Here is a 26,441-nt window from a genome sequence, read left to right on the forward strand (position 1 = left end):
GAGTGAGACCCTCCTACTCATCTGTGTTCTCGCCAGGGACTGGGCCACCTGGCTGTCAGTGTGGGTTGCTAGGAAACCAACATGCTTTGGTCTCAGTTTCCTTAGGACAAGACCCCAGGGCCTGAAACCAGCATGGATCAAAAGGAAAACACAAAAGAACAAGTGGAAGGCTGTGACCCCCAAACCCTCCCCCCGGTCACCCAGCTCAAATTCTTTCCATGGGCTTGTGATTCTTAGAAATGAATCTCAAACAGTGAGGAAAGGGGCAGGCAGATGGGTCTGTGCCTGCCCTTTTCACTGCAGGAGCAATTTCCTGTTTGCATAGGATTGGGAAGGTTGAGTCTGTAGATCCCACACAGCGAGACTCCCTTTCCCTTTTAAATTCTGAAGGCTTCACCTGTCACTCCCTCTTATTTCTGAGACGGTGGAGTGCAGGTCTTTGATTCTCTGCCCTGGGGGTAGGGTGTGTCGTCTTTGAGTATCAGGGCTCATGGTGAGGGAATAAAGAGCAGATTATGTATGACCTGAGTAAACCCTGATTGACCTTTCCCACTGATGGATTTGGAAAAGTCTGTTCCCAGGACACAAGGGCAGTGCTAGCCCTGGACTCTCCTAAAATTTCTCCGGTCTAGTCAGGAAAAGTTCAGCAACATAACTGTCAGGAGTGTGAAAAATCATAATCCCAGGTGCTGTCAAAATCCCTAGTGTAAACACACTTATACCAGCAAAAACCCCAACAGTAGAACCTGTGTCATACATCTTATTTCAAAGCACAGGCAGCTGTGAGAACTTAGAGCAGGATGGCCCAGTCACAGATCGGAGCTGTAAGCAGACTCCAGAGAAGTTAGCTGCCAAATGCTTACACGTCTTTACTGAGCATGTGTAAACCGTTCCCTCTTCCCCCCCACCCCCCAAAGGCTCATAACTTGGCCAAATTGGTGTGTTTTCATAGGAACTGCACTAGGCACCAGGGTGGCTCTATGTTTTTTGTTGCCGCAAGCACGGCAGGCAGGCGGCCTTCGGCGGCATACCTGCGGCGGTCCGCTGCTCACGCAGATTCAACGGTGTTTCTGCTGGTCCCATGCCTTCAGCGTACCCGCCGCGGAACCGCAGGCATGCTGCCAAAGGCTTCCTGACTGCCGCCCTCTCAGCGACCGGCAGGCCGCCTCCCGTGACTTGCCGCCCCAGGCACGTGCTTGGAGTGCTGGTGCCTGGAGCTGCCCCTGCTAGGCACATCCTTGACACAAGTGCATCCTCTGTCAAATTTCAAGTATCTGCTCCGAAGTATTGAGGTGCTAGAGCTTTTAAAAATTCTCATTTTTGTATAGGAGGGCCATTTTGAAGAGGAAGGTTGTGCAGTATTTCTTAAAGGCAGTCATCCTCTGGATTCACCTAATCTTTCTTGGAAGATTTTGTTCCATAGCAGGATGCTCTCAACCAATAGGTAAAATAATCCAATTCTCTCTCTCTGTCTGAGACTGGAAGCTATTTGGAGCAGGGACTGCCTAGTCTTGTGTCTTTATTGGCACCTCACCCTCTGGCCTATCATTATTATCCAAACTATTCACATTCCATTCAAGTGATTTTATTAAATATTAACAAACTTTCATATCCATGCATGAGATTAACACAGTTTGACATTCTGATTAGCTCATAGGTAATATCAAATGGCTTCCTAACTCTGTTCATTAACAGAGTTTCCTGATGGGCTACTCTTAGCAAATGAACTATTCTAGCTATAGGATTCCTTATACCACGCTCATCACTGTAGTTTCTGGGCACCTTCCAGTAGTGCAGCAAGTGATATGACTAATATCTGTCAAAGGTTTGTTCTCTCATCATCTCCCCAGGGGGAGGAGTGTTTGGTTTTGGAAGTTTTTAAAATATACACACACACGTTGCTATGTGTTCATGTTAGAGAAACTAAGGCCAAAGACGTGAGCCTTGCACTTAGAGCGGAAGGTGGGGAGGTTTGTGATAGTCCTTGGTTCCTGGGGGAGTTCTTTCTAGAGTCTTGGGCCAGCCCCCAAGACAGCTCAGTCTCTTGCCCAGATGAACTTTGCCCTTATGGTACAAAGTCCCATTGTGTCAGAGGAGTCATGTTGTCAACTATGATCTTCATCTCGGAGATTTAGGCTCCTTTAGATACCCTGGGCCCAGGCCATTGAGTGCCTGGAAGATTAGGACCTAGACCAGGGATAGTCAATTATTTTTTGTCATGATCCCCAAATTTCTTAGTCAACGTCCAGACTCCAGAGAAAATAAGTAAGTAAGTAAAAAGATTTGGGGGTTTGTTCAAAAGCATTGGGTGGTCTGGATTTGGCCCACGGTCCGCCTATTGACTACCTCTGACCTAGACCTTTAACTTTATTTGATATTCTATGGAAAGCTAGCCTAGCGAGCGAAGGACTGGTTTGATGTGTTTGCGGTAGCTTGTGTTGCTGAGAAGTAGTGCTTTGTGCCAGCCGGATTTTCCTAAGGCATGAAGGCTTCATTCCGAGGCGCATTTCATTGCTGTAATATAGCCAAGAGGTGACACAGGTGTGTGTAACTGAGGCTGGGTAATCCATCTCCAGGATGGGACAGAGTCTCCCAACCAACTGGACATGGTAGAAAGTTACTCACAAATGCATCTATGTGATAACTTGACATCAGTGAGGACTGATGACTGGGCCACCTTCGGTCTGTATATTTTCATTGCTGCCCTTGTTAATGTTTGTGTAGGATGGCTCAGAGCCTGATACCGTTCATTTCTGTGGTACTGGTATTCTTCCACTTGCAGAGAGAGTAAGGCCATAATCCCCTGGGGGCACTGTTGCTACTATAGGATTATCTCTTGGGATTCACTATGGTATGTTGCTGTTTTTCAACCTTTTTTCATTGGTGGCCCCCAAAAATTTTTGACTGGAGGTGCGGATCCCTTTGGAAATCTTAGACATAGTCTGTGGCCCCCCTGGGGTCCACAGATCACAGGCTGAGAACCACTGGTGTAGGAAGTTAGTTTCTTTATAACTATGTGAAAACAGGGTATTCATCAGTCTTTGTCATTGTCACAGTTCGGGGCAGCTGCACCTGTATTCTCCCTCTGAGGTCCAGAAAGGGCACCTCTCCTAGGCTTCTTTCTCCAGCCATCATCTCTCTTGGGCAGTGACACACATCTCTCCCTCATGCTGTGAATTCCCCAGCAAGTCAGATAACTTGCACCTTGCTAACAAGCTTACCAAAGATCACCTTTCCCCCGTCTCCACAAGGGCTCTGGTGAGTCCTTCCAGCCATTCCCAAAGGATTGGCCCAGGCCTTGGACAGAAGTCCTGTCCCTTTGCTGGATCAGAAAAAAGGCCCCGAGTTCGTTTAAATTCAGGCCTTTTATCCAACTTTCTCTGTCTGTTGGCCTCTGGCAAATCCAGTTTGAAGTAGCAGATGCAGGCACCCCCAGGGTGGTAGCTCTCAGGAGGTCTTACCACCTGAGTGAATTTGCCTAACACCCCACAATGTTCTTAGTGTTTGGATGGCCGTGGTTACCCTCCCCCATGGAATTGCATACAATCCCTAGCCCAGATGATACATAAAGTTAGTACAGTAAATCTCCCAAAGATATTGCAGGAGATTGACAGATATGGCAATCACAACACTTGTAGCTTTCATTTGATTTGAGATAGTTGAAACAAATGGTGAGCAAAGGAAGTTTAATCTATGTCCAAAGTATTTCCTTGAATAAAATGAGCATAACCTAGTTGGGTCTTGCTGGCTCCAGTTTCCTGTGTAATTTCTGAAGCATTATTACACTGGCCCCTCGTTGTCCACATGTCCCAGCCTGCAAAAATCTCCTGCAACTACTCAGCCAGTAACATGATCACAAAGCAGTGTCTCCTCATACTGAATAGCTGAGTTTCTGCGGAAGATCATTTCTTTCATATGAGTGCATAAAACCTACTGCAATGCTTTAAACCAGAGACTTCAGGAAACTCTCTGCAGGTGAATGCATTGGGCACCAGTCCCTCAGTAGGAGAGACAGGGTTGGGTTTTTCTTTCTGCTCTGCTTTATCCTCTTCCCCTGATCAAGCAACAAACAAAAATTACCTTGTAGAGACACTTTGGGGTCAGTGAATCCACTTCAGGTTCCAGCCATGCTTCCTTTCTGTCACTGCCTAGATCGTTCTCATGGCGCGGGGATCCCCATTATTTCTGAATAACATAAGAACATAAGAAAGGCCGTACCGGGTCAGACCAAAGGTCCATCTAGCCCAGTATCTGTCTACTGACAGTGGCTAATGCCAGGTGCCCCTGAGGGAGTGAACCTAACAGGCAATGATCAAGTGATCTCTCTCCTGCCATCCATCTCCATCCTCTGACGAACAGAGGCTAGGGACACCATTCTTACCCATCCTGGCTAATAGCCATTTATGGACTTAGCCACCATGAATTTATCCTGTCCCCTTTTAAACATTGTTATAGGCCTAGCTTTCACAACCTCCTCAGGTAAGGAGTTCCACAAGTTGACTGTGCGCTGCGTGAAGAAGAACTTCCTTTTATTTGTTTTAAACCTGCTGCCTATTAATTTCATTTGGTGACCCCTAGTTCTTGTATTATGGGAATAAGTAAATAACTTTTCCTTATCCACTTTCTCAACATCACTCATGATTTTATATACCTCTATCATGTCCCCCCTTAGTCTTCTCTTTTCCAAACTGAAGAGTCCTAGCCTCTTTAATCTTTCCTCATATGGGACCTTCTCTAAACCCCTAATCATTTTAGTTGCTCTTTTCTGAACCTTTTCTAGTGCTAGAATATCTTTTTTGAGGTGAGGAGACCACATCTGTACACAGTATTCGAGATGTGGGCGTACCATGGATTTATATAAGGGCAATAATATATTCTCAGTCTTATTCTCTATCCCCTTTTTAATGATTCCTAACATCCTGTTTGCTTTTTTGACCGCCTCTGCACACTGCGTGGACATCTTCAGAGAACTATCCACGATAACTCCAAGATCTTTTTCCTGACTCGTTGTAGCTAAATTAGCCCCCACCATGTTGTATGTATAGTTGGGGTTATTTTTTCCAATGTGCATTACTTTACATTTATCCACATTAAATTTCATTTGCCATTTTGTTGCCCAATCACTTAGTTTTGTGAGATCTTTTTGAAGTTCTTCACAATCTGCTTTGGTCTTAACTATCTTGAGTAGTTTAGTATCATCTGCAAACTTTGCCACCTCACTGTTTACCCCTTTCTCCAGATCATTTATGAATAAATTGAATAGGATTGGTCCTAGGACTGACCCTTGGGGAACACCACTAGTTACCCCTCTCCATTCTGAGAATTTACCATTAATTCCTACCCTTTGTTCCCTGTCCTTTAACCAGTTCTCAATCCATGAAAGGACCTTCCCTTTTATCCCATGACAGCTTAATTTACGTAAGAGCCTTTGGTGAGGGACCTTGTCAAAGGCTTTCTGGAAATCTAAGTACACTATGTCCACCGGATCCCCCTTGTCCACATGTTTGTTGACCCCTTCAAAGAATTCTAATAGATTAGTAAGACACGATTTCCCTTTACAGAAACCATGTTGACTATCGCTCAACAGTTTGTTTTTCTATGTGTCTGACAATTTTATTCTTTACTATTGTTTCAACTAATTTGCCCGGTACCGACGTTAGACTTACTGGTCTGTAATTGCCGGGATCACCTCTAGAGCCCTTTTTAAATATTAGCGTTACATTAGCTAACTTCCAGTCATTGGGTACCGAAGCCGATTTAAAGGACAGGTTACAAACCTTAGTTAATAGTTCCGCAACTTCACATTTGAGTTCTTTCAGAACTCTTGGGTGAATGCCATCTGGTCCCGGTGACTTGTTAATGTTGAGTTTATCAATTAATTCCAAAACCTCCTCTACTGATACTTCAATCTGTGACAGTTCCTCAGATTTGTCACCTACAAAAGCCAGCTCAGGTTTGGGAATCTCCCTAACATCCTCAGCCGTGAAGACTGAAGCAAAGAATCCATTTAGTTTCTCCGCAATGTCTTTATCATCTTTAAGCGCTCCTTTTGTATTTTCATCGTCAAGGGGCCCCACTGGTTGTTTAGCAGGCTTCCTGCTTCTGATGTACTTAAAAAACATTTTGTTATTACCTTTGGAGTTTTTGGCTAGCCGTTCTTCAAACTTCTCTTTGGCTTTTCTTATTACACTCTTGCACTTAAGTTGGCAGTGTTTGTGCTCCTTTCTATTTGCCTCACTAGGATTTGACTTCCACTTTTTAAAGGAAGTCTTTTTATCTCTCACTGCTTCTTTTACATGGTTGTTAAGCCACGGTGGCTCTTTTTTAGTTCTTTTACTGTTTTTCTTAATTTGGGGTATACATTGAAGTTGGGCCTCTATTATGGTGTCTTTAAAAAGGGCCCACGCAACTTGCAGGGATTTCACTTTAGTCACTGTACCTTTTAACTTTTGTCTAACTAACCCCCTCATTTTTGTATAGTTCCCCCTTTTGAAATTAAAGGCCACAGTGTTGGGCAGTTGAGATGTTCTTCCCACCACAGGGATGTTGAATGCTATTGTATTATGGTCACTATTTCCAAGCGGTCCAGCTATAGTTACCTCTTGGACCAGCTCCTGCGCTCCACTCAGGATTAAATCTAGAGTCGCCTCTCCCCTTGTGGGTTCTCGTACCAGCTGCTCCATGAAGCAGTCATTTAAAGTATCGAGAAATTTTATCTCTGCATTTCGTCCTGAAGTGAAATGTTCCCAGTCAATATGGGGATAATTGAAATCCCCCACTATTATTGGGTTCTTAATTTTGATAGCCTCTCTAATTTCCCTTAGCATTTCATCATCACTATTACTGTCCTGGTCAGGTGGTCGATAATAGATCCCTACTGTTATATTTTTACTAGAGCATGAAATTTCTATCCATAGAGACTCTATGGAACCTGTGGATTCGCTTAAGATTTTTACTTCATTTGAATCTACACTTTCTTTAACATATAGTGCCACTCCTCCCCCTGCACGGCCTGTTCTGTCCTTCCGATATATTTTGTACCCCGGAATGATTGTGTCCCATTGATTGCTCTCAGTCCACCAGGTTTCTGTGATGCCTATTATATCAATATCCTCCTTTATCACAAGGCACTCTAGTTCACCCATCTTATTATTTAGACTTCTGGCATTTGTGTACAAGCACTTTAAAAACTTGTCCCTGTTTATTAGCCTGCCTTTTTCTGATGTGCCAGATTCTTTTTTATGTGACTATTTATCATCTGATCCAGCCCTTACATTATCCCCTCTTCCGTCCTCTGCTCCTGACTATAACCTGGAGATTCTCTATCATCAGACTCTCCCCTAAGAGAAGTCTGTGTCCGATCTACATGCTCCTCTGCAGCCGTCGGCTTTCCCCCATCTCCTAGTTTAAAAACTGCTCTACAACCTTTTTAATGTGTAGTGCCAGCAGTCTGGTTCCACTTTGCAGCATACAGTTTCCAGAGCCCCATGCTGTCTGTGGTTCTCTTCCTCTGATTGTGTCTTTTTTCCACCTGAGTTACCCTGGATAGGAGCCCAGCCTGTTACTACACTTCTCTTGTCTGTCCTGCTTGCTCTGGTGCTGTAGCTGGACGTGTCCATTTGCTGCCTGCCCTTTACCTACCCCTCTTGGCTTGGAGCTGTGAGAGCAGCTCCTTCTCATGGACTTGCATGCCACTCTTGGCACCTTTAACCGTACGGCACCACTGTTAAGAGCTGCTCCAGCTGAGCAGCTCTTCTCACATGGGTACGCTAAGTCCAGAGGGCCTGTCTGCTCACTGGTGGGTGTTTGGCTGATTTCCAGTTCTAATTCCAGGTCACCTGAGGGTGTTCACAGATTGGGAAACAAGAATAACTAATGGCATGGAAAATGTCTCCTATGAAGAGATTACAGGGATCCCAATCTTTTCAAACTCAGAATCCAGCCTACAATTTCAGGAACCCTTCTTTTCCTCTGATTGTCTCTTTTTTTTTCACCTGCCCATTTTCTCCATTGACCATGTGGAGAAGATGACTAAGAAGGGGTATGATAAAAACATACAAAATATAAATGGTATTGAAAGGGGGCATATCCCTTCTCCCCTTCATAATACAGGGACAAAGGGACGCGCAATTCAATTGAGAGGTCACAAATTTAAAATTGATGCAGAAATACTTCTTTACAACACACAAGACTGTGCAACTCACTGCCACAAAATAAACTCTTGCTCTTGGTGATAACAGGATTCAAAAAAGGATCAGACATTTTTCTGAGTAACAAGAGCCAGGCTTGTCCTAGTGAATATTTTAGGAAAATTGTGGAAGGGATATAAACCCTTGATCTTCAGGGCATAAGCCAACTTCTAACTATTGGAAGTTAGGCAGAAACGTTCCTTGGGAGCAGGTTATTCTGTAAGTGTCAACAACAAGGTTTCTTGCACCTTCTTCTGAAGCAACTGATGATGGCCACTTTCAGATGCAGGATCCTGGATTAGGTGGCCCTCTGGTCTGATGCATTCTGACAGTTCAGACATTCTGCTTTGGAAGAATGCCACTGCTATGCCCATTGTCTGCATTGCATGTCATTTCCAAATGTTTGCTTCGGGTTTTTGGTGGGTGGTGATATTGTAAACGGAGAGGCCCTCAGAGAGTTAGGTCTCATGGACACAGATCACAAAAATTAACCTCTTGAAGCATTCTGGGTGTGTTTCTAATGACTGCATTAAGCGTCGTACTCTGCAGACTAGCGAGGGAAGTGTGTTCACTTGTCCCCTCTGCTGGAACTGCATTGTCCACCCCTTGCTCCTCTTGTGCTCTTCCAAAACAAGCTTTATTTATACCTTTCTGCCTGCACGGGTCAATCCAACCCAAAAGCAGGTAGGACAGTACTATCATAAAAACTCCATAGCAGTCTCTTAAAGGTCCTTTGAACAAAAGATAGATGCTTCTCAGAGGTCAAAGGAAGCTATTGAGGGGGAAAGACACATACACATTTCAGTGGTAACATGGAAAATAAATAAATAAAAAGTCCCTTTTTTTGCTCAAAAACCATGGGAGCGTTGAGACTTGCCAATGACTTTTTGTGGTGAAACTCAGAAGTTTCACCACAAAAAGAAAACCACCTCCACGAGAGGCATACAGTTCTTACCAGTGATGCTTTTATGGTGATGTACAAGTGAAGACACGTTCTTCCTGCTTACAGAGCTTTTAGCCTCCTGAGAATATCCCACAGTGCCTAGGTGACCACTCTGGCCAGCAGCTCTGGCGCAAGGTAAACAGACGTCAACCCGTCCCCCGGTAAAGCCCCAGTAACTTTGAAACTCCCCTTCCTGTTTTATTGGCAAGTGCTCACTTGTCATCTGGCCAGGTGACAATGGCTGCTCCACGGAGCAAACAATCCCCTGCTTGGAGCAATGCTGAGCTGCTGGAGCTGATCAGTGTTTGGGGGAGAGGAGGCTGTGCAGGGACCCAGGATCTCACCTCTCCCCCCCTTCTCACAAGACCCATCCTCAAACTGGAGCGAGCTGCACTGTGGGACAGCTTCCCTAAAGCACTGCTCTCATCCGCGATGGAAGTTGCTGCTAATGTGAACACTCTCTGACGACTGAGGAAGTAAGTGAGTACACAAACCAGCGCTTCCCTATCACCGGTGAAACTTACGGCGCAAAAACTCTGCAAGTATAGACATACCCTTAGAGTTGGCCTGCTGGATTTACTCAGTAGCATCAAACTCCATTTTATTAATCTGTAATTTGAACATTAATCTGTGGTACCTTTCAGCTGAGGATCACAGAGCACTTCAGAAGCATTAACTAAGCCTCATAACACTGTAAGGTGGCAAAGGTAAGGGATCTTTAGTGTTTGCTTTTCCTGCCACTGAAATGCAGTAGTGTCTAGGGTAGAACTAAGCAACTTTTTAATAGACTTTGACAATTGAGGAGAGGAAGCTGAATAGAATGTAACCATCTGATCTGGGACTTGGCCAGGGAGCAGGAATAATATACACTTTTATTCAGTTGCTCTGGGATTTTTCCATAGTAGTAACCATATAGTAACTCTGATTAAAAATTAGCAGACAAGGAAAACACAAATCTGATATTTGGATTTTATTAAAACATTTGATATCTCAAAATCATGACCTGAAACATTCAAATTGGCTTGGATAGAACAGTGTTATGGGGGTTAACAATAAACCATACAGTAGTGAGGAACAGCAGTGACATGAGTTTGAATGGCATCTGGGGTACAAAGCTGGGTGGTAAGGCCAGCGTTCATTAACATCTTTCTTAATGAGCTGAAAGGAGGAGTAAACAGCATCCACATGTAGTTCATTGATGATACCAACTTGATAAGGACAGAGAAATAATTCTGAGGAACCTAGAGATACTGGGAATTTAGGCAGGAAATTACCAAATGAGATTCAACATAGAAAAATGCAGCTACTACATCTTGGGGAAAATATTCCGGAATGAGGATACTCCGAGCAAGGGAGAAATTGGAAGCAGTGATGCAGAAAGAGAACTAGGGGTGACAGTGGGCTGTGAATCAGACATGAGTTTGCAATGTGATATGGCCATGAAAAAGCCATTGCAATAGTTTAGCAGTTCTCAGACTTCATTGCACTGTGACCCTCCTTCTGACAACAACAATTACTGTATGACCCCAGGAGGCGGGGCCCGCCCAAGCCCCACCACCCAGAGCTGGGGGGGCCAAAGCGGAAGCTCAAGGGCTTCTGCCTGGGGCAGAGGGCATATAACCTTGGCCCACCTGCCAAGAGCTGAAGTCCTCAGACTTCAGCCTCAGCCCCATCAAATCTAACACCAGCCCTGGTGACCACATGATGATGGGATCACAACCCACTTTGCGGTCCTGACCCACAGTTCGAGAACACCTGTAATAGTGGCCTTCATGTCCAGAGGCTTTGTATTGGGTAGCCAAACCTGGCCCTGGATGTGGACAGGAAATAAGTCAGCATCTCATCTCCTGCTTCTTCCATTAGTTTTTCCAGCAGATGTAACCCTTTCCCCGACAGAGCATGTCTTTTATCTGCCACTGTTCACACCACTGAACCAATTAACCTTTCAGAGCCAGAATGCAGCCTTCATTTCCCTTCTTTGGAGTTTATAAGCTGGGCTCACCTGCAAATTCCAGGCATTTGTGAACTTGAGGTATAACAGTCTTAGTTTTCACATTCTTTCTAAAAACAAAGGAAATTTCCTGACCCAAAATGTTAAGATATTAGTAGTTATATTATTTAATTAAACATTCTTAGAATGTTAATTATTTTTTTAAAAATAGTTGCAATCCTGGAAATTCAGAGTGAAGATTTCAGATTGCTGAGCCTATACTCAGCTAGTGTTGCCTGTCTGGCTAATTTTGTGAACTGCGCTTTTGGACGTGAAGTCTCATGGCATGTGTGTCTGGAGGGCAGGACTGGGAATCAATTCAGGATGGCGGTAGGGTTGCCAACTTGGCAATATTTAAAAACCAGACACTCCAGCAGGAGTGCTGGAACTTCCCCTTCCCCCCGAGGCCCTTCCCCCCCATTCCCTCCTCATCTTCCCCCCCCCCCCCTCCAGGCCCATCGCTCACTGCTTTTCCCCTCTTCCCCCGCTCCCTGCATGGGTTTGGTGGGACTCACCTGCAGAGCCAGGGCTGGGAGCTGCAGCCACCTAATGTAGGTAAGAGGTGGCCCCGGCTGATGACTTGACGCCTCCCCACGTGCCCTGCCCGCAGTGACCGGACTTTGAGTGTCCAGTCAGTGGATCTGACTGGACACAGTCAGGTCCCCTTTTTGACTGGATTTTCCAGTGAAAAGCTGGACACCTGGCCACCCTAGCTGGCTGTCAGAGGGAATAATGCAACTTCTAAACAGAAAGCAGGTTTTGCTCTTCCTGTATGAAAAGCTAGCAAACAACCCTGCTTTCCTCCACCTGAAACCCCCTGTTTTTCCAACCCCCAGACTTCATGTCCATCATCTTCCCTCATATCAGCCATTGACACTCCTCCAGTTCACCTGGTGGTTGTAGCTAAACAACCAAAATGTGCCTGTTCATACTGTATAGAATAGTATAAGGAAGCAAGTATCAGAGGGGTAGCTGTGTTAGTCTGGTTCTGTAGAAGCAGCAAAGAATCCTGTGGCACCTTATAGACTAACAGAAGTTTTGCAGCATGAGCTTTCGTGGGTGAATACCCACTTCTTCGGATGCAAGCAGGAAGCAGGATCTTTGGGCCAGGGCCTGTCTCTGGCCGTCACCTCCTCCTCAACCCCAGGCTGGCTTCTTCCTGCTCCTCTCCGGCCACAGTGAGATGAAGCTTTTTGGATTGTTGGTCTCTTGTCCTTCCTCTGTGCATTTCTTCTCTCCTCCATTTTAGGGGGAACAAGTATTAACCCCTGGGGTTGGTACTGTAGAGTTGCACAAATATGGCGTTTGCATAGCTTCATCTTGGTGCTGTACATCTTAAAACATACGCTTTGCTGTTGCACCTGCCACGGAGTAGCTTTTAAAAATCATGTGCAGCGTTTTCGTCTGATGTCTACAGTGACTGTTCCTTACTGAGGACTAGCCCTTTGGAAAGAAAGCATGATGTTTGTAAAGCTGTATCTGTTAGTGGCGAGCAAAACCTCCCCAATTTAGCTTAGTCTCAGACTTTCCAAAAACTTGACCTTTTGGCTGAGACTAAACCAATTGCAAACATCACAGTATTTGCAATAGTGAAAGCTACTGTAAGTACGGCAGATGTCAGTGCAGGAAAGCTTTCCTGTGAGGCTTTTAGTCATGTCTATCATTTGCATAGTGAAACTGTCGACTGCTTTGAAAATTTACCTGCTGATGTCGTTTATGTAAAACATGCATCACCTGTGCCAATTTTCCAACAGTATTTTGCTCTCTGGGCTCCGGTGATTCAAGCTTCTCTCTTAAGCTTTGATTTGTACACAGGCTCTTGTTCGTTCTTGCTGCAGTTTACGCTTATGATCAACATTTTTCCTCGTAATGTAAATTGATCGGGATTAAGGTTGTCTGCAAACAGCATAGCTGTCTCACCTGTCCTCCTAAACAGCAAAGAAGTCTTGATGGACAAAGGTAAATAGGTGATCAGAGATTTCTGCAGTAGCAGCAGGGTGGGGGAGGGTGGATCGTGAGGCAGCAGGAGAGGTCTAGAGCAGGGAAGTGTAGTGCCAACTCTTCAACTTTATCATGAGTCCTGTGAAATTTGTTGTTCTTTTTGAAGCTCCAACTCCTGGAATCAGGTAATTACACTAGAATTCCGCTTTCATTAAAAAAATCGGCAAATTCCTAGCCCTCCTGGTTGCAGAGAGAAGCTTGAAAATCCAATCAGTGTGCTCCCTAAAGGCTCAGAAGGCAAATGAAAAGACAACAAACCAAACGTGTCCCGTTTTCGGCAGTTGAATGAATGTGAAGCCAATAATGATTTTTGGGGTTTGACTCGGATATTTTTGAAGGCTTGGGGCTGGTGATACTGAATAAAGGGGGACACTGAGTGCTCAAGTCATTCCACTCCCATTCCTGTTTATCTCTGCAGTGGTCGTTCACACACACAAATAAGGGATGACAGTTAACAGGGGAGAGGATTGAGAGGAGGACAGCTGCTGGGGTGGAACATCCTGAAACGTGCTTAATATCCTATGCACCCTTTTTTAGTTTGTCTTTGGATTTTTTAAAAGTGAAAGATGTTGACCAAAAGAAGTAAGTCTGGTGAGTGTTGCTCTCAAACCTCAAGAACAGTTTTGATCCACATACGTGGGACACTAGGAGACGTACCATTGACTGTGACTGTTGGCTCGTTATTGAGTTTGCTAATGACAGTAGCACGCCACTACATTCATCTGCCTCGGTATTGGAGCATGTGCTTGTGAGAAACATTCTGTGGAGGGGATTGGAAAGCTCTTCGGAGTTGTGTTCTTAGGAAGGAATTGCTCCGGTATGGCTGCCAGTCCTGTAATGGAATAGTGTGGGAAAGGAGAAGACCATGACTGCAAGCAGGATGCCAAGTGAGCTGAGCCCCATCACTACAATTGTCTTTTTGTCACGTGTTTCTACAGGGACCCAAGCTGCTACCACAAGACAAACAATAATTTGCCAGATGGAAACTGGCACCTTCAGCCACCCGGTTTTACTCCGTTCATGTCTCCTCCCGTTGTTTGTTTGACTCTTGGCCCTAGGACAGCAGTGTTTTCTTCCTCTTGATCCAAGACTTTCAGAGGAGGAAGTGGCTGGTGGGTAAAGCTGAGCAAAGAGGCTTTCCAGGGACTTGCTAAAGAAAGTGGCAGGGGTCCTGGTGATACTTGTACGCATGTAATGAGCATGCAGAGTCTTTCACCTACCTGACTGTTCTGTGATGAATGAATGATTAATTCATGTTCTCAGGCCAACTGTGCAATTTAGCCAAGGAGAGGAAAAAGTCCAAGTTAAACCTGATTTGGCCACATCTTGTTTTCTGTTAATCTATGCTGTTGTGTGTCCGTCTGTCCCTGGAGAGTGTGGGGGGCTTGCTGCTCACTGAAGCCTGCATAAACAATGTCCTTGTTAAGAGCTGATCGGTTTAGGAAGGCCATGTGAAGAAGCCAGCCTGCCAAAGACGGTGAAAACTGGTGCTGTTGCCTCCCTCTGGGCCTTAGCCCCTCCTCATTAAGCTGTTCCGGGCTATTGATTGGGAGCTTGTGTTTGGAAGAGTCTTACTTACTCCATGCATTATCTTGACAGATTGATCAGACCTGATTGAGAACCTCTTAAAGGAACGAACAGCTGTAATGGGAAAGTTGGACTCTGTCATCCGTTAGGATGATTCTGGGAGTGAGAAGAACAAGGCTGACATCTTGGAGCAATTGTATTTACAATTAACATGGCTGAAAACGATTGCCTCTATTGATCCCCCCTTCCTGCAATTACAGCCCCATTGTTTACATTCCAGCACTTCGGTTATAAAAAGGAAATTCAATAATTATTGCATTATTTAAAGTTAAAGTGCCACAGAGTTTGCTGGCTACGCTTGCTGGTTGATTTAACGTTCAGTAAAATCCATGTTGAGCTCTCCATCTTTAGGCTGAACAATATTGGCTTTTAATGAGACTTAAAGGGGTGGGGGAGTAAAACCCAGTCTGCTAGGTGTTTGTCTGGGTGGTTTATGGGGGAAACTCAAAAGCACTTCAGAGTAGCCAAAGGTATTGTCCTTCCCTCTTCACCACAAGGAACAGCCTCCTGGCCACCAGAGAGAGCATGTCTGGGCCAGCCACCTTTCATCTTGCTCTAAACCCCAATGGGGACATCTCCCCCCCCCCTTGCTTCCCTCTACTGGCATATGTGGTAATAGGTAATAATTGGAGATATACCAATCTCCTAGAACTGGAAGGGACCTCAAAAGGTCATCGAGTCCAGCCCCCTGCCTTCACTAGCAGGACCAATTTTTGCCCCAGATCCCTAAGTGGGCCTCCTCAAGGATTGAACTCACAAGCCTGGGTTTAGCAGGCCAATGCTCAAACCACTGAGCTATCCCTCCCCTTCCCCAAAATATAATATATGGAGATATACCTATCTCACAGAACTGGAAGGGACCCTGAAAGGTCATCAAGTCCAGTCCCCTGCCTTCATTAGCAGGACCAAGTACTGATTTTTGCCCCAGATCCCTAAGTGACCCCCTCAAGGATTGAACTCACAACACTGGGTTTAGCAGACCAATGCTCAAACCACTGAGCTATTCCTCCCCCCTTGTGGGGCACATAGGGGAGATTGAAGGTTCAAGGGGGTTATTGATAGACCAGTAATGAGGTAGAATGAAAAGCTTTTCTCCAGAGTATGAAAAGACTGTGATGGGTCTTATCCTTTCTGGGTAAGACGGCTTGCTTTTTCTAACAGTCTGATCCAGGATTCGATTAATAAATAACTAAAGGAGGATAAAGTAATTAATGCAAATAAACATGGGTTTATGGAAAATAGATCCTGTCAGACTAACTTGATATCTCTTTGAGATTACAAATTTGGTTGATAAAAGTAATAGTATTGACATAATATGCTTAGATTTCTTAAGGTATTTGTCTTGGTAGCGCACAACATTTTGATTAAAAAACTAAAATGATATAAAATTACTATGGCACACATTAAATGGATTAAAAACTGGCTACCCGATAGGTCTCAAAATGTAACTGTAAATGGAAAATTTTCATCAAATGGGTCTGTTTCCAATGGAGTTCCGCAGGGATCTGTTCTTGGCCCTACACTATTTAACATTTTTATCAATGACCTGGAAGAAAACATGAAATCATCACTGTTAAAGTTGCAGATGACATACAAATTGGGGGAGTGGTAAATAATGAAGAGGACAGATCACTGATTCAGAGCGATTTCAATTGTTTGGTAAACCATGCACAAAGAAATTGTATGTATCTAAATGTAACTATATACATCTAGAAACAAAGAATGTAGGCCATACTAATGAGCTGGGGGACACTACCCTGGGAAACAGTGACTGAAAATGATTTGGGGGTCGTGGTGGGTAATCAGTTGAACATGAGCTCCTAGTATGACTCTGTGGCCAAAAGAGCTACTGTGATCCTGAGTGCAGAAACAGGAATCTCAAGGAGGAGAGGAGAGGTACTGGTATGACCTCTGCTGGAATTCTGTGTCCAGTTCTGGCACCCACAATTCAAGAAGGATGTTGATTAAATTGTAGAGGGCTCTGAGAAGAGCCATGAGAATGATCAGAGGATTAGAAAACCTGCCTTATAGCGATAGCCTCGGAGCTCTGTCTATTTATCTTAACAAAGAGAAGGCTAAGGGGTGACTTGAGTAGAGTCTAAAAGTATCTGCGTGGGGAACAAATATTTAATAATGGGCATTTCAGTCTAGCAGAGCAATGTATAACATGATCTAAGGACTGGAAGCTGAAGCTAGACAAATTCAGACTGGAAACAAGGCGTAAATTTCTACCAGTGAGAGTAATTAACCATTGGAATAATTTTACTGAGTGTCATGGTGGATTCTCCATCGCTGGCAATTTTAAAATCATGATCAGATGTTTTTCTAAAAGATTTGCTGTAGGCATCATTTTGGGGGGAGTTCTCTGGCCTGTGTTTTACAGGACATCAGACTAGATGATCTTAATGGTCCTTTCTGGCCTTGAAATCTACTATGCAGCATTACCTTCAAGGAGACAGATAACATGATGGCAGATTCAAAGACCAAAGACCCTGCACAGAGACGTAGGGCTCTTCTCAGTGATGCTGCTGTCAGGTGTTTGACATGTGCATGAAGGTGCACTATAATTACTGCCGAGTCAGACTGTTAATTGGGTTCAGTTATTGCCAAGTAGGATTTAAGAATGGGAGCATCCTCTTTAGGTGGAAAAGAAAGTGAGGACCTGCGGAGAGAACCTTGGAAACAGCATGTTGCTCCCTTGTGATATTTGATGTTTTTCTTAAGGTCCCAGCTACGGGGCCTGTGATCACATCAAAATCTCAGCTTTATTTTATTTTTGGAGCGAGGGGGAGAATGTTTCTAGCCCTTAGAGTTGTGTAGAAAAATGTAGACAACATGAACCTTAAAGGCTCAAAAGGCAAATAAAGACCTAAATTTGTTTTTAAGAACCTCATGGTTTGTTCAGTGATTGGGATTGGCAGTACTAGGAAATCTTGTGTTTAGGGAGAAAATTTTAGGGTGAAGACTATGATGTCTGGTTACAAAAATGACCAATGAACCCAAACTGCAGACAGGTGTGGGACAGAAGGGCTGGAATTCCTGCTTGGAGGCATGTATAAAGGCAAGGACATGGAGGGCTTTCAAGATGAGGGTGTGGAGATTACTTCTTTGTGAGCAGTACACAGTTGAAGGACATGCGAGGAGTCTAGAGACAGTGAAGGTTCTTCTTTTGAACCTGCTGCAGTGAAAATAAATTATTCCTTGTTCCTGCAGACATCTGGACAGGCATTCCCAGCAAGGGTCTGGTGGTGAGCAGGTCCACCTCGTTTCAGCAGCCAGGCAGCATGTGTTCTCACTGTACTTAGTTTTACCGGCTTCTCAGATGGCTCCAGGAAATTCCAGCAGGGGCTGCAGGTGTGAAAGGGAGAGTAAGATGAATTGAGCCAGCTCTGATTTTTATGGAGTACTTGGAACAGGCCAGCATCAGACAGCTGCTTCCACATGACTTTCATTAAGGATCCAAATTCTTGTGTACAAGGATTGTATGATTTATCTAGTGCAGCTTATGGCTCTGCGGGCCCTGATCTTTTCCCTTAGTCACAGTATTCTGCATACATGGGTCCTAGCCTCAGACTCTCGGGATCAATATTTTGACGTCTTGTCTAGATTTATAGATTATAAGGCCAGAAGGAACCACTGTGATCATCTAGGCTGACCTCCTGTATAACACAGACCAGAGAACTCCCCTGAATTAATTCCTCTTTGAACTCAAGCGGATCTCTTAGAAAAATCTCCAGTCTTGATTTTAAAATTGCCAGTGATGGAGAATCCACCATGACCCTTGGTAAATCGTTCCACTGGTTAATTAATCTCGCTGTTAAAAATGTGCAGTTTATTTCTAGTTTGAATTGGTCTAGCTTCAACTTCCAGCCATTGGGTTGTGTTCCACCTCATTCTGTGCGATTGAAGAGCCCTCTAATATCAATTTTTGTTCTCAGTGTAGGGTATATATAAACTGTGATCAAGTCACCCCTTAACCTCCTTTTTAAGCTGAAACAGTTGAGCTCCTTGAGTCCGTCATTAGAAGGCAGGTTTTCCAATCCGTAATCATTCCTGTGGCTATTTTCTGAACCTGCTCCAATTTATCACCATCCTCTAGCTTCGCTGGAGTTCCTCGTTGCATACAGAGTTACAGCCTGGTGGTAAAAATGGAATCCTTATGGGCATGTGAAGTGCTTTCCACATAACCCCAGTGTCAGGAATTTATATCTATGGTATCCAGTGTGCCCCAAACTGTGGGGCACACACCCCTAGGGGGCCACAGAGGAATATTCGGGGGGGCATGTGGCAGGGCCAGGGCGAGCTCCCACACGGGGTGGGGAGGGAATACCACGCTTCCAGGCCTGCCTGCAGATCAGCTCCACCCTCATTCCCTCTCTGCCCCCCGCCCAGCTCCACCTTCAGCCCAAGCTCTGCTGCTGGTGAAGCCTTGGCTGTGCAGTAATGGAGGGAGGTGTGGACAGATTCTCTTACTGGTAAGGGGGAGGAGACTGGAAAAGTTTGTGCACCACTGCAATGGGCAGACTGAGTTCAGAGGGCCACATTCTATGCTCCACTGCCCCTGTGTGACCCTGTATTAATACATTCAAGTCCAGGGAGAGACTGTCCCTTTGTCATTAGCGTAACAGTGCCGTCCTGTTCCCAAGGCTTGTTCCTGAACCTCTGCCGGTCCGGAGTTGGAGGCAATGAGGCTGGCATGTGCTGTCCACCAAGGCCTCGCTCACGCAGCTGCCAGTGGGCCAGTACGTGCACGTGTACAAGGGCTTTTGAAGAAGTCTGGATTCTCGGTTTTCTCTTTTGTCTCCTCTTGGGGAGAGGCGAGTGCTAAATGGGACATATCTGTCCAGATACGAGTGTCCCGGAGGCATGGCAGACGCTGGTATTTTGTGCCTGCATTTGGTTCCTACTCGCCTTCCTCTTGCAGCCATGTCTGGTAATTCTTTTAACATCTCTCTTCTTTAACTGACATTTACCAGTGCATCAATTACAGCGCCTCCCGTGCTAGAAGGAAAGCTGCATGAGAAGAGAGGTGCAAGCCTCTGCTCTTTAACATGACTCCTTTCTTTCACAAGACCTCTTAGAGGAAAACTTGTATCTCCTAGCTCTAAAAGAAGAGACTAAAGACCCCTCTTTGGGCACTGATCTTCAGTACACTGGGGAAAGTACTGGATAATGTTCAGTCAGCTATCATTCTTGATACGAAATGAGTCTCATCGATTCGTAATGCTAATGTACGGCAATGAACCCGCGGCCAGTGTTAGTAGTGTAGAGTGACTGAAGAAAAATCAACGGTGGAGGGAGGGGGGGGAGAGGGAGCCTTCTAGTTATTTATGTTGAGCCTAAGTGGGGCATGGTTTTGTGGGTATTGCAACATATAACCCTGACAGAGTAGAGCAGGCATGTTTAAAATGATCCCTTTGCAGCAGGTTCCCCCAGTCCACCTGATCCCTGTGGGCTCCTGCAGACTGCCTACGCCGTCACCTCTAGGAGAGTGGAGGCATGAAACAAGAACTGGAAGCAAACCAGCTCTCTTGGACTGAGCACAGGAGGAGGCAGCAGGGGTGGGAGTTCTCTCTCCCCAGGGTCCCCTTCATGGGATCTGAGCAGCACTAGGGGAGAGAGGGAGGGAGGGAGGGAGGTTTTGCCAATTCTACTGCCTCCCAAGCCTCCAGCTATCCATCTTCCCTTTCTCTTTTTGTGGGACTCAGGAGGGAGAGTCCCAGTTCTGTGGCCCCTGGAAAGGCAACAAGAGAGGAGCCACACAACTTTGTACCTCCTGGCTCTGCAGGCGAGGAGCCCTGATCCTTGGTACTTGTAACGGGTTAGAGAAGTGAGGCTGCCTTTTTGTGGAGCTTAAGAGACCAGCGGCACCAGGACTCTTCCGTAGGGTGGTGGGTGGGAACTGGTTAGCAGATCTCGTGGCCAGCAGACTGAGGGGGCAGAATATTCCCACCATTGACCCTCTAAGGTTTGTTAGGGTTGGGGCTCCAATCTTGTGGGGTCCCTGGGATCTACCATAGCAGCACTCCTCTCCAGCAGATCATAGGATCTTCTAAAATAAAAAACGGGGAGAAGTTCCTGCAGGTAAACTGAAGGTTGCAGGCACAGTCTGTTCTGTGTTTCTAAAAAATAACCATTACAAAGCAGGCAATTCAGAGTGAATGTTGCACTTCCACAACAGGCTAAAGTTACGCTTTACATAGGCACCAAACCTTTGACTTGGACACACTGAAGATGGCTCATAGATTTTAGGCAGAAGAGAGCATTTCGTTCCACTGCACTGTCACTGGGAAATGGGAGTCTAGTGTCTTAATGCTACAGTAGGAATTGGCTTCCTGCACAGTATTAGTAATAAACTTGCTGTACACATTCAAAAGAACACTTTCAAATTCAAAGCAGCAAAGAGTCCTGTGGCACCTTATAGACTAACAGACGTAAATTCAAAGCAGACCTGCTAAGCTCAAGTTAGCAGTTCAAGAAGTGTGTGTTAATTAACAAATTAAAGATAATTATGTGGGTAAAGTGTCCTACATTATTAATGCTATTTTTAAAGCGTTGAATACACACGTGCCTGGAGAAGTTTAGCTAGTTTCTGTCTTGGTGCATTTTGCAGTAGTGTCTAGAGGCCCCAGTTGAGATCAGGGCCATATTCTCTAGGCGCTGTACAGAGTAAGAGAGAGAGAGAGTCTCTGCCCCAAAGAGCTTGCAGTCTGACTACAAAAGAAGGAAAGGGGGGTGGGGTTTGTTAGGAGGGGATTAAATGGAAAGACAGAGGAGGGGCCCCGCATTGAAGTGATGGAGGTGAGAAGAAAAAGGGAAGGGAAGGAAGGAGAAATGGAGTATAGTGTTTAAAAATTACATTGGCCACAGTAATAGGCTGGGAATATTTATTATGCTGGTACTTATCAGAACAGAATCCCAGACACAACCTTCCAGGACAGATGTTTCTGAACAAGAATTGGAAAGTTAGTCCATCAATCCAAGGGTCAATTTCACCATCACTCTCTTAACTGATTTCTTTCACTTAGAGGGCAACTGAGCAGATTGATTTCTTTAAGATGAACTGTAAAAATAACATTATGCAACACTTTCTGAATCAATCTGAGAAAGTACAGTTACAATGTAGGCTGTCTAGTTATTTGAGTGTGAGTCTGGTTTACTGTGGAAGTAACTCTACGTCCTGGGTTTCTAAATGTCTAGTGGTTGCTTCTTTTAAACTCTAACCTTATTGAAAGCTAATAGGCAGACACAATGGTTGATGCCAATATCTTTACTATAATGTAATATTTTGATCTAACACATAACATTTGACATATGACTTCCTTTGTCATTCTGACTTCCATCCTCCAAATGAGACAACAGGGTAGGTTCCTCCACAGTCTAACTTTCTGATACAAAGTTTGTGTAAGGAAAACCACCTTGCTTGCATCTATTTCTTGCTACTTTTTGCTCTCTTGCTTGAGCAGGATTTTTTTCTTTTAAAGCAGAGGACGGAATCAGGGTGTATGTTTGTGGGAATAAAATAGAGAACCCAGTTTCTCAGAGGCAAATCTCTTGAGTTTTCTGATTAGCTTTTCTTCATCTGCTAAAGAGCTAGTAATGTGCGGGGCTTGTTCTGTGGCCAGGTACTAGAGATGGTAATGTACAGGGGTATTTCCTCCAGGGCTTCAGAAATGTTCTAATGTTGAAATACAACCAGCTACACACTGAGACACACTTTTGGCATTGTAATCCTTCCCCAACTGCCCTCTTCCACAGGGACAGCAGATGGCTTTGCATTGAGACACTAGATGTTTCCTCATTGAAGGACTGGGCAGGATTGTTTTTGATTTTTGTGTGTAAGAGTAGGTGTTGTGAGCTGCATGTGTTGCTGTGGTTAGTGTGTGTACAGTAACAGGCCTTATTCCCCTGGGAAGCTTCACTTGTGACCCTTATGGTTTCTATCAGAATGTACTTCTGTCTGTTTCTACTTTAAAGTGGAGCTTTGACTAAATCTAATCAATATTTTGCATTCCATGCGTGAAGAACCAGATGTTAAAAGTTTCCTATTGTTGGAAGGCAGGGTGGGAGAGCGGGGGTGAACAGCCCCTCCAGATTTACTGAAATCGATGTTCTCTGAATGAAGTTGGTTAGTTTTCTTTAGGAACAATATATTCTTTTGATTTTTTTTTCAAGATGAATTATCGTCTAATGAAAGTTCTTGTTTAGTCTTTTGAATTTGTGCTTTGTGTAAGGGAAAAGTCTCATCAGGGAAAAGCTTTACTACATGATGGACCATTAACTGTACTTATCTATCTGTGTGTTTCAGCATTTTCAGTAACGCTCCAGCTAAAAATTGCAGGTGTGTGACTTTCACCCACTTCTCTCCTCTAGTGTAATCCTGCAGTAAAATCACAGTACTGACCTCTGTCGGGTCCATGGCAGACTGATGTAGGTCACATGGGATTTTGATTTCACTACAGGATGCAGCAGCAAGTGAAGCTGGCCTGAGAGGGCAGGGTCTCTGACTAAAACTCACATCCTTAGAACGGGAGCACAGGGAACACCGCAAATGAGCCACATTTGTTAAGTTGTTTAAAATATATTTTCCCCAGGATGTAAGCCCCCTTCCCTCTCCCCCCGCCCACTTCAATCAAAGCACTGAAAACTGTGCCTCGCCTCCCATAGAGACCATGTCCATAATACTTCTCTGGAACCTTGCATAGTGGTAACAATGATCTTGCAACACTCCCAGTCAGGAAATACCTTATGAAAGGCTAGGAAGAAAATCCCCCAATGTCAGGTTATTCTGGAATTGCCTTCTTGGGGGTTTTTGCACCGTTTCGAAGCAGCTGGTACTTGTTGCAGTTGGAGACAGGAAACTGGGCTAGATGGACCAGGTTAGCAATTGCTACATCTGTCTCTTTTCATTCACGGTCTTAGAATTTGAAATTTGTGCCACCAAGACTTAGGAGGTTTCTGCACTCAAGGGAGCAAATACTTTTCTTGTAGCCCCATTGAGCAAGAAATCCAGGGCTGGTGGTAGGAGTGTGTTGCAGAAATCTGAGCTGGGCAGGACAAGGCACTGGGCTGATTGAGCTGGGCAGGACACTGTCAAATCACTACTCCCTTGCGTCATCTTTTGTTTTTTATATCTGAAGCAATTGCTCTTTCTCTGGCTATAGCGTAGGCTAAGTTAATGCACAAAGACAGTAGAGATGAGAGCAGAGGAAAGAAGAATAAAATGCCCATGAGAGAGCGAGCTCGGGAAAGTTTCTTTGAGGGCACCAGAGGGATTGGTGCCTTGGTGGATTCTTCAGATATTACAGTGAATTTAATTAAATACATTATGATCCCAAATGAGACTATTCTAATTAGCTGGATCAGGAATAAATTTATTCTCTTCGCCCACCCCTTCTGGTCAAAAGCAGCAGCTGTAGCGCCTATCCAGTTTTAAGCATGTCCTTGGCTTGGAAAGATTGTTTATCTCTTTGGCACTCTACTACAGATCCCTGTCATCCAGACATAAAGAGCCAGGTAATGTATGTCTTTAGCAGGACATCTGTCCCCAGCCATTGCTGGCAGGTGCAACGAGACAACTGTCTGAAGTCTAGGGTAACCGCTCCTCATATAGGTAATGCTTTTTGGTGAGAATGCAGCCCAAGATTGGTTGATGTAAATTTCCCCCAAGTAGAACAAATGGGGAAGAAGGCTTTCCTGGGCTGCTATAGAAGGTGAGGAGCGGTTGGTTGTGGGCCCGTGTGCTAAGAATGGACACTTTCAGGCTCACGGTGCAGAGCAATACTGGAGAGGACTTGGGTTATTGCTGAATTGCAGGTTATCGCAGGTACGGGCGGTAATCCCAAAATGAGTTGGCCTGGGAATTCTTCCTTGACCTTTGACCTTGTGTCCCTGCTTCACCTCAGCAGGCAGGAACAAAATGCCATGGGAATGGGGAATGCTAGTGCAGAATATATGGGAAAAGTACCAACTCTACCCAAAAATGAGAGAGCAAAGCGGGGTTGTGCTACGGCCCTCTGCATAGCTGAGAGGGTGAATTCTTGCCTGTGTCTTTCTCTAAGAATTCTTTGTTCCAGCCTTTGGGATTCACAGCAATGTGGTAAATAACATTTGTCCCTTTCCCCAGTGTCCTGGGGACTCTGTGTCTGAGAACTGACAGGATTCATTTGCTGATCAAGGGGAAAAACTGTCCTCCACTGGCACTGGCTGGCTTGGCTATGAGATCTCTGTTTGGGAGGGGGATGCTGTTCTGTAGCTTGCTCTGAATTACTTGAAAAGGAGGTTGTTGCTAGTGCACTTAGTCTCTGGCCATTAGGTTTGGATGTCTGTCCCTACCTACGTCCAGCTCTACCAGGTCATCCTATGTCTTTCGTCCATTTCCAAGGGAATGGAACCTGGGGTGGTAGGCATTAAACCTTCTCTTTACAAACAAAAAACCCTGGGATGCACATACTCAGCAACTCTGCTCTCATGGGCTCTTTCCAAGGGCCCTTGGAATTCATTCACTGCAATCAAGGGCTGCTTCTGTTTTAGTCTTCTAAGTTTTAGTTGAGCATTTTTCAGATGTAATTCTGTCTGTTGGACATAAGATCGGAGCTCCCTCTCTGATTTCCTCCCTGGAACAGCTTTATTGAGAGAGAGACTTGCAAATTCCACACTTGGTTGTGAACAGTTTTTAATGTTGGATTGGTCATTTTCTTTCAGTGAAAAGGCTTGATCTTCGTTGCTGCTGCTATACTGTTCCACCACATGCTTATCTCCCTGAAGACTTTCCAGGGAAGCAAAGAGTGGGAAGTTCTGTTTTAATATCCACAAGTGCAGGGAGACATGGATTTCAACTTTCTCCATCATTTACCACTTTTTCCTCATCTTCTCCTCTCCCTCTCTTGGGACAGCCCCAATCCGTAACATCTGTAGCCTCCCGCAAGACTTCAGTGCCTTTCAGTGATCAGTTGTGGGAGAGGAGCACTGAAGCACGATGCACATGAGGGGGTGGGGGCCCATCAGCCTGAAAGGTTGTGTGGTTACGTCAAATGCCCTGTGTAGCCAGGCCTCCAAGTGAGGGACACGGCAGAGGAGGGATGGAGGCACTCGGTATCTGCAGGGATGTGTGTGATAGTGGGCTCACTTCTTTCACATGTATGATGCTCAGCTCCAGGACTTAGTACTTCCGCTTGTGATAGTGGACAGCCACGAGCAGTGAGTTATTGATGGTTTGTGTGGGACTTTGGATCAAAAATGAAGGTTGACCCTTATGATCAGTTATAATTGCGGGGTCTGCAGAGATGGTTTTCGATGGGATTCAGTGGCTGAGGAATCAAGAGCTTGTTCTGTGCTGCCCTGACCACTGAAACATCATCTCACTGTAGTGCAAATAGTAGCCCTTCTCTTGGTTCAGATCCACCCTTCAAATGCCCTTTTCCACCGGGCCTATGAAAGATAAACCTTGAGAGAGGTACAGGAACAGACCCAGTCATTTTAAAAAAGAAACTCTGGAGTTCTTGATGGCCCTTTTGGTCCTCCAATGCAGTTTGTAGCTGAAGTGTTTTATCTGTACTGTTAGATTAGTCTCCTGGGGGCAGTGACTGTGTGTTTTATACAGTGCTGAACATTAATAAAAAAAACAAACCAAACAGTCCTATGCCCACTTGTATCGCTCCTCTACCCAAAGTCAGCCCAGCCTCGCTCTAAATGCCATTGCTGTCAATCCATACAACAGTGCCAGGAAATC

The 26,441-nt window shown here is 45.0% G+C and overlaps 1 protein-coding gene across 1 annotated transcript in view; it reads left to right on the plus strand.

Moving 5' to 3' along the window:
* ZFHX3 (zinc finger homeobox 3) overlaps positions 1-26,441 on the plus strand; it is a 217,911-nt gene that overhangs the window by 75,475 nt on the left and 115,995 nt on the right. The gene's annotated exons all lie outside the window — the stretch shown is intronic.

This window comes from Mauremys mutica, chromosome 14 (genome assembly GCF_020497125.1).
Source record: "Mauremys mutica isolate MM-2020 ecotype Southern chromosome 14, ASM2049712v1, whole genome shotgun sequence".
NCBI classification, from domain to species: domain Eukaryota; kingdom Metazoa; phylum Chordata; order Testudines; family Geoemydidae; genus Mauremys; species Mauremys mutica.